We start from the raw sequence: 6049 nt of genomic DNA, 5'->3' as shown, positions 1-6049 counted from the left end.
AGGAGTCTCCCCTGGAGCCTGTGGGGAGCGCAGCCCGGCTGACACCTTGTTTCCAGGTGCCTGGCCCCCAGGACAATGAGGAAATAAATGCTGTTGTTTGAAGCCACCAAGTTTGTGGTGATACGTTATGGCAGCCACAGGAAACTACTACAAAGAGGGGGCAGTCTGGGATGACCCCCGGGTTTCTGGCATATGGTGTTGCCATTTACTGCACCGGGGAAGTCTGGGTTTGGGTGGTGCTGGTGCTAGGACTAAGAGTTAGAGTTTGCCCTGGCCGGTTGCTCAGTGGCTAGAGCTTCAGCCTGAAGACCAAAGGGTCTTGGGTTTGATTCCTAATCAAGGGCATGTACCTGTTGCAGGTTCAATCCCGGCCCCAGTTGGGGTGCGTGCGGGAGGCAACCAATCGATGCGTTTTCCTCACATGGATGCTTCCTTCTCTCTCTCTCTCTCTCTCTCTCTCTCTCTCTCTCTCTCTCCTGCCCTCCTTTCCTTCCACTCTCTCTAGAAATTAATGGAAAAAATATCCTTGGGTGAAGATTTAAAAAAAAAAAGAGTTAAAGTTTGGACATGTTCAGTTTGAAATGCTTGTGAGAAGTCTAAGCAGAGAAGCTGGGTAAGTAGCTGGATGGAGGAGTCCAGAGCTCAGAGGAGGGTCAGGGGAAAGAGATAAATCCGGAATTGCCAGCATACAGGTTACATTTAAACCATAGAAATCGATGCAACCTCCTAGAAAGAGGGTGTGGAGTAGAGCTGGGGAAGGCCTGTGAACAGTGGCATGTGCTTTTCAGTCCATTTGTGGGAAACTGGTCAATTCTTTACCTTCTGTTTTTTTCTTGTTCTTACCTCTGGTGCCCACATGTTGTAGGAGAGGCAAGTTATAAAAGAGCATGGCTAACTGTAAGGTAGTGTAATTTCAGGGCAAAACGATGTGATTCTGCCTTCCCAAATACTTTCTCCATCTGTTGACTAATGCTTAGCCTTCCATGATTAGAGACTCATTTCTTTAGGCATTAAAACCTACATATTCTACCTTTGCACGATGTTGCAGAAGTGAGGAGGGAACCAACCAAGTTTGCTAAAGTAATTGTGATAGAAATGTATTAGCCTTAGGGGTTACTGGGGTGGTCTATTCTATCATAGCACAGTGCAATAAATAAAATAAAATAAAACCTACATATTCTTTGGTAGAAGTCATCCATAACTTTTCCTTCACATCTTAGTGAGAATTTGTGTATCGGATACTTTCCGCAGAGCAGGTTACGATGCCTGGGTGACAGGAGTGCGGGAGAACAAAGCATGAAGTTTGGGCCATGCAGTGGGTGGCTGAGTAGAAAAGGGTGATCATGAGGATGTGGGGACCCTGAAGCCTGGCCATGTCTGCCCTACCGCTTTGCATGTGGGGGAAAGCCTGGTATAGAAAGGCTCCGCCCTTCCCTGCCGCAGTCTGAAAACTCAGCACCAAACTCCCTCCCTCACCCCTGGTGCCCCGCTGGGGGGATCTCAGCTGACATGTCCTTCTTCAGAATGAGAAGAAAAGTGAAAGAAACATTGGTGACATGTAACAGGCAGCTTCACAATATTCAAGAGGAAACCGATTGCATGGACTTGGCAGCGTTTTAAGGGCTATTCTGGAGTTTCTGCTTTTCTAAAGTGATGGGTACTTTCACTGGATGCTACCTCGAGTCTCCATCGCGACCATCATCAGCCCCACTGGGACTCCTGGCCAGGCACCCCGAGTCCCCTCTACCTGCTCCCAGACCATTCTGCTCGCTCTGCTATCTGAGTGAGGATTTCAAAAAGCAAACATGCTTCTTGCCTTTCAGTGTCCCCCTGCTGTTCCTTGGATAGGACGCTATAAAGCTCACAGGGATGTAAAGTACAGTACAGGGAATCTAGTCAACAACACTTATGGTGTCAGTAGGTATTAGACTTATTGAGGGTATTACTTCATAAGTTATAAAAATGTCTACCACTATGTCAAAATTAATATAACGGAATGTCAACTGAATTGAAAAATTAAAACTATAGCTCTTCCCCAAAGCAGCCATAAGTGACTTCTGAAAACGGTTCACTATTCACTTGACCCAGAAAAACCCACAAAATCTTGCAAATCAAGAGGTTCAAATCTTCGTGTTCACTTTAAGAACACTCGTGAAACTGCCCCGGCCGTCAAGCGTATGCATATTCGAAAAGTCACCAAGCATCTGAAGGATGCAACTTTACAGAAGCAGTGCGTGCCATTCCGTCATTACAATGGTGGAGTTGGTAGGTGTGTTCAGGCCAAACAGTAGGGTTGGTGGTCCAAAAGAGTGCTGAAATTTTGCTGCACGTGCTTAAAAATGCAGAGAGCAATGCTGAACTTAAGTGTGGGGAAGCAGGAGACTTGATTGGAAAGTCTGTAAGGAGGAATCTCTGAAAGGCTTCTAGCAGGACCTTGCCGAAGGCAGCAGACGCTGCCTTGACTTTTCCAAACAAGTCTAAGCCCCTGGGTGTTTTACTGGAATCTTTATGTTTACTTATTAGATGTCTTTGCTTAAAGGACACTGCAGACACATGTGACTTCTCAAAGATGCTTATCCTACTGATAGTATCTAATAATTTTAGTTCAAGATGTTATTACAATAAAAGCCCAAGGAGGCAGGCAAATGGGGCTGTTTTGGTTCCTATAGCCAAGCAGCCCCTTAGCCCTCTCTTTCACAGAAATGTGTGTCAGAGTAATCCATTCATCCATCACTCAGGGTCTGCTGGTCGGCCCCAGCACTTAAGGGTTTAGATGTAGACTCTCTGGTCATTGAGCACATCCAGGTGAACAAAGCTCCCAAGATGCAGCATGGAACTTACAGAGCTCATGGGCGGGTTACCCCATACAGGAGCTCTCCCCACCACAGTGAGAGGATCCTTCCTGAGAAAGAGCTGATTGGTCATAAAACAGAAGAGGAAGCTGCACAGAAGAAAAAGATATCCCAGAAGAAACAAAAATTTATGGTCCAGGAGTAAATTCAGCATAAAATAAATACTAATAAAAGTAAAAAAATAAATAAATAAAGCTTTTCTTTATCTAACCATTGCCTATATTTCTGGCTTCATCTCATCCCCAATACTTGCTTGCTTTGATCTCAGAGATCTAGATGCACTGACATGCATTCAGTTTCTCCAGCTCCACAGCCCTCTCTTGCTGCTCCCTGGGTTGGATTGCTCTCGCTGACCCCAGCCCCCCACTCCCTCACTCCTTCTCTGCATCCTCCCCCCATCCCCACTACACAGAATCACACACGTCATTAGGACACTGTCCTGACTTCTCCCCCTCCCCCTGTATCAAATCCTCTTCCTATTTTCAGCCTTATGGCACTGTATACCTTTTCTGCCTAGTCCTAATGGTAGTTGTAAATGTACACACACACACACACACACACACACACACACACACACACACGTATACATATATATTTAAGTAGAATTATTTGACCGATGTTTCTCCCTACCAGACTTTACTTTTTATGAGGGCAGGTATCTTGTTCATGGTGGCATCTCTAACTAGCATCCTGCTGCCCTTGGCCTGTCATTGAATGTTGGCTGAATAGATAAAATGAATGGACATATATTGCCACTAATTGTTGGTTTCTCAATGAATTCTAAGAATTCTCAGGTTGGGTCACTTCTATGTGGCTCTTTAGGTTTTGAAAAGCAGTTAGTAATAATATGGAGTCTGATTCTCCCCTCCTGGAGAGCACTCACTCCTAGGGCACAGTAAGGAGAATAGCGTTACCTATCAGTTTCCACGTGTGAGCATCAATTTCCACCCCAAATAAAAGGAGAGAAATGCTTGCAGGCCCAGGAGAAATGCTGTTGATTTTGTCCTAGCAACTGGATTTCTCTGTGGCTGTCATTTATGAATGAAGGGAAAGCCCAGTGAAGGTGATTGATGTCACCGCAGCCCTCACAGAGCCGCTTCCCACCGCTCACTCACACCTAGTAATGTGCTCTGCTTATTTGCGAATGTGTTTGGCCTTCCTGAAGTAAAAGAGAAGATGATATTAAACGAAATCACTTTAAATAAAAAGGAGAACACAGGGGCCAAGCATGATAAAATGACCACAAAACATTAAGGAAAAGATCAGTGACAGGTCTCAAATGTAGTTCAAACGGCGTTTCTTTTGAATGTTAAATCTCCAGCCCACGGCCCTCGTCCTCAGAGCGATGAAAATATGGTGGACATGTGTACATTTTCTTTCTCATGGCTTGTGCTTAATTATCCATGAAGAAAAAAAATTCACAAAATGTTTCATGTTCTTCTCTTTTAACTGCCAAAACAGGAACTTCTGAGGCTTTGACAGAATTGGTTACGATCCCTTTGAAAGTTTTATTAACGCAGAGTATGTTTTTAATCTTTTGTATGTTGATCACTAAAATGTATTTTCTATGATTCATTCATTCTTGCCTCTATTGCATTTTAAGTAAACAAGGAGTTAGTGACTTTGACCTTGTAAAATATATTGGGCTTTTTTTTTTTTAGATGCAGAGTGGTGATGATTAATGAACAAACTAAATATTAAATCAGAGGATTCTTCTCTATCTAGGACAGAAAGGAAGTCTTGAGACCCTTTGAGAGATTAGTATCTACATTCATTTTAATGTAAACATCAGAGACATTCCACTCTGAGCATATTTCTCTCCTCTAAAAAATTCTGTATATAGATGTAGTATTTTCTGGGCATCTGTGGATGTCGAAATATAAATAAATGAAAGTGCTTACTTTTTTGCCACTATTGATATTTTGAGTCAACAGTTGAAAGTTAAAGCAAGAAGTGTTTTTTTTTTATTTGTAGAGTACTTTTAAAAATAAAAGCATGCATCAGAAAATACTGAATGCTTGCTAGTTAATCTATTATCATAATTGTCTTTGTTATTCATATTTTTCAAAGTTTCATAAACCTCATTGTTTGGGGTCTATTTAAAGTGCTTGGAGCATAACTACTTTATCGGTAGTTGCCTGAACAGAAAAATACAGTGTCTTATAGATGAATCTGTGAGAAGAGTTTATTTAAAACAAAATAGAATTCTTGGGTTAAGTATCAAAATAGACATAACTAAGGTAGTTTAATACAATGCCTAAACAAGAAGGTACTTTTATAAAAACAAGGGTCAAAATATGTGAAATAAGATAATACCATCTTTTAAAAATTGATTTCAGAGAGAAAGGGAGAGGGAGAGAGAGATAGAAACATCAATGATGAGAGAGAATCATTGATTGGCCACTTCCTGCACGTTCCCACTGGGGATTGAGCTCACAACCTGGGCATGTGCCCTGACTGGGAATTGAACCATGACCTCCTGGTTCATAGGTCGATGCTCAACAACTGAGCCACCGCGGCCAGACACCATCTTTTTTTAACTAAAAGTTTATTTTTAATTAGTTATATTGACCTTGTAGAGTCAAAGCCTCAGATCTTTATTTCTTTCTTATTGTTAAAATTGCATTATAATTTGTACATACATAAGTTTATGAAAACAAAACAAATAGTATTTGACCAGGTTAGATCCATAGACCACTGAAGGATTAAAGAGAATGCCAAGATATGGAAAGTTAACAACTTCTAAACATCAGGTGATCTGAAATAGGTGACAGCATTTCCTAAAGAACCATTTTCCATCATTCTTTTATTCACCAATTGAGCAAGTGTTTAAGTGCCTCCCATAACCAGGCACTATTCAAAGTGTTGATACATAAGTGAACTAAAGAGATCAAAAGAAGCTTCTATTCTAGTTTGTGGAAGTGAGATGCTTAACATTTAACCACATCTTTTCCTTAATCAAGAATAAGCCATATGCTATTAAAGTAATCTCTAAATCATCAGCAAAGATTGAGTTTCAAGAATACCTATGGAATTAATATTGTACCACAAGATATTATTTTTCTTAATTTAAAGAAGTATGGAAGTTCATTCTGTTAGCTCACTTGACTTTTACCATATAAGTAGTTGCTTTCTCTATGATTAAATTTGTATACACCTCCTTAGAAAACTATGCTTTCCTTTGTATTTTACAAAGG

At 41.3% G+C, this 6049-nt stretch overlaps 1 pseudogene; it reads left to right on the top strand.

The window, feature by feature from the left end:
• The first annotated feature begins 2054 nt into the window (after window positions 1-2054).
• Window positions 2055-2997, top strand: LOC102244975 (annotated as a pseudogene).
• Window positions 2998-6049: the final 3052 nt, after the last annotated feature.

The sequence above is a fragment of the Myotis brandtii genome, unplaced genomic scaffold, assembly GCF_000412655.1.
Source record: "Myotis brandtii unplaced genomic scaffold, ASM41265v1 scaffold58, whole genome shotgun sequence".
Lineage (NCBI taxonomy): Eukaryota > Metazoa > Chordata > Mammalia > Chiroptera > Vespertilionidae > Myotis > Myotis brandtii.
The sequence above is the reverse complement of the archived record's forward strand: the minus strand, read 5'-3'. Positions and strand labels throughout refer to the sequence as shown.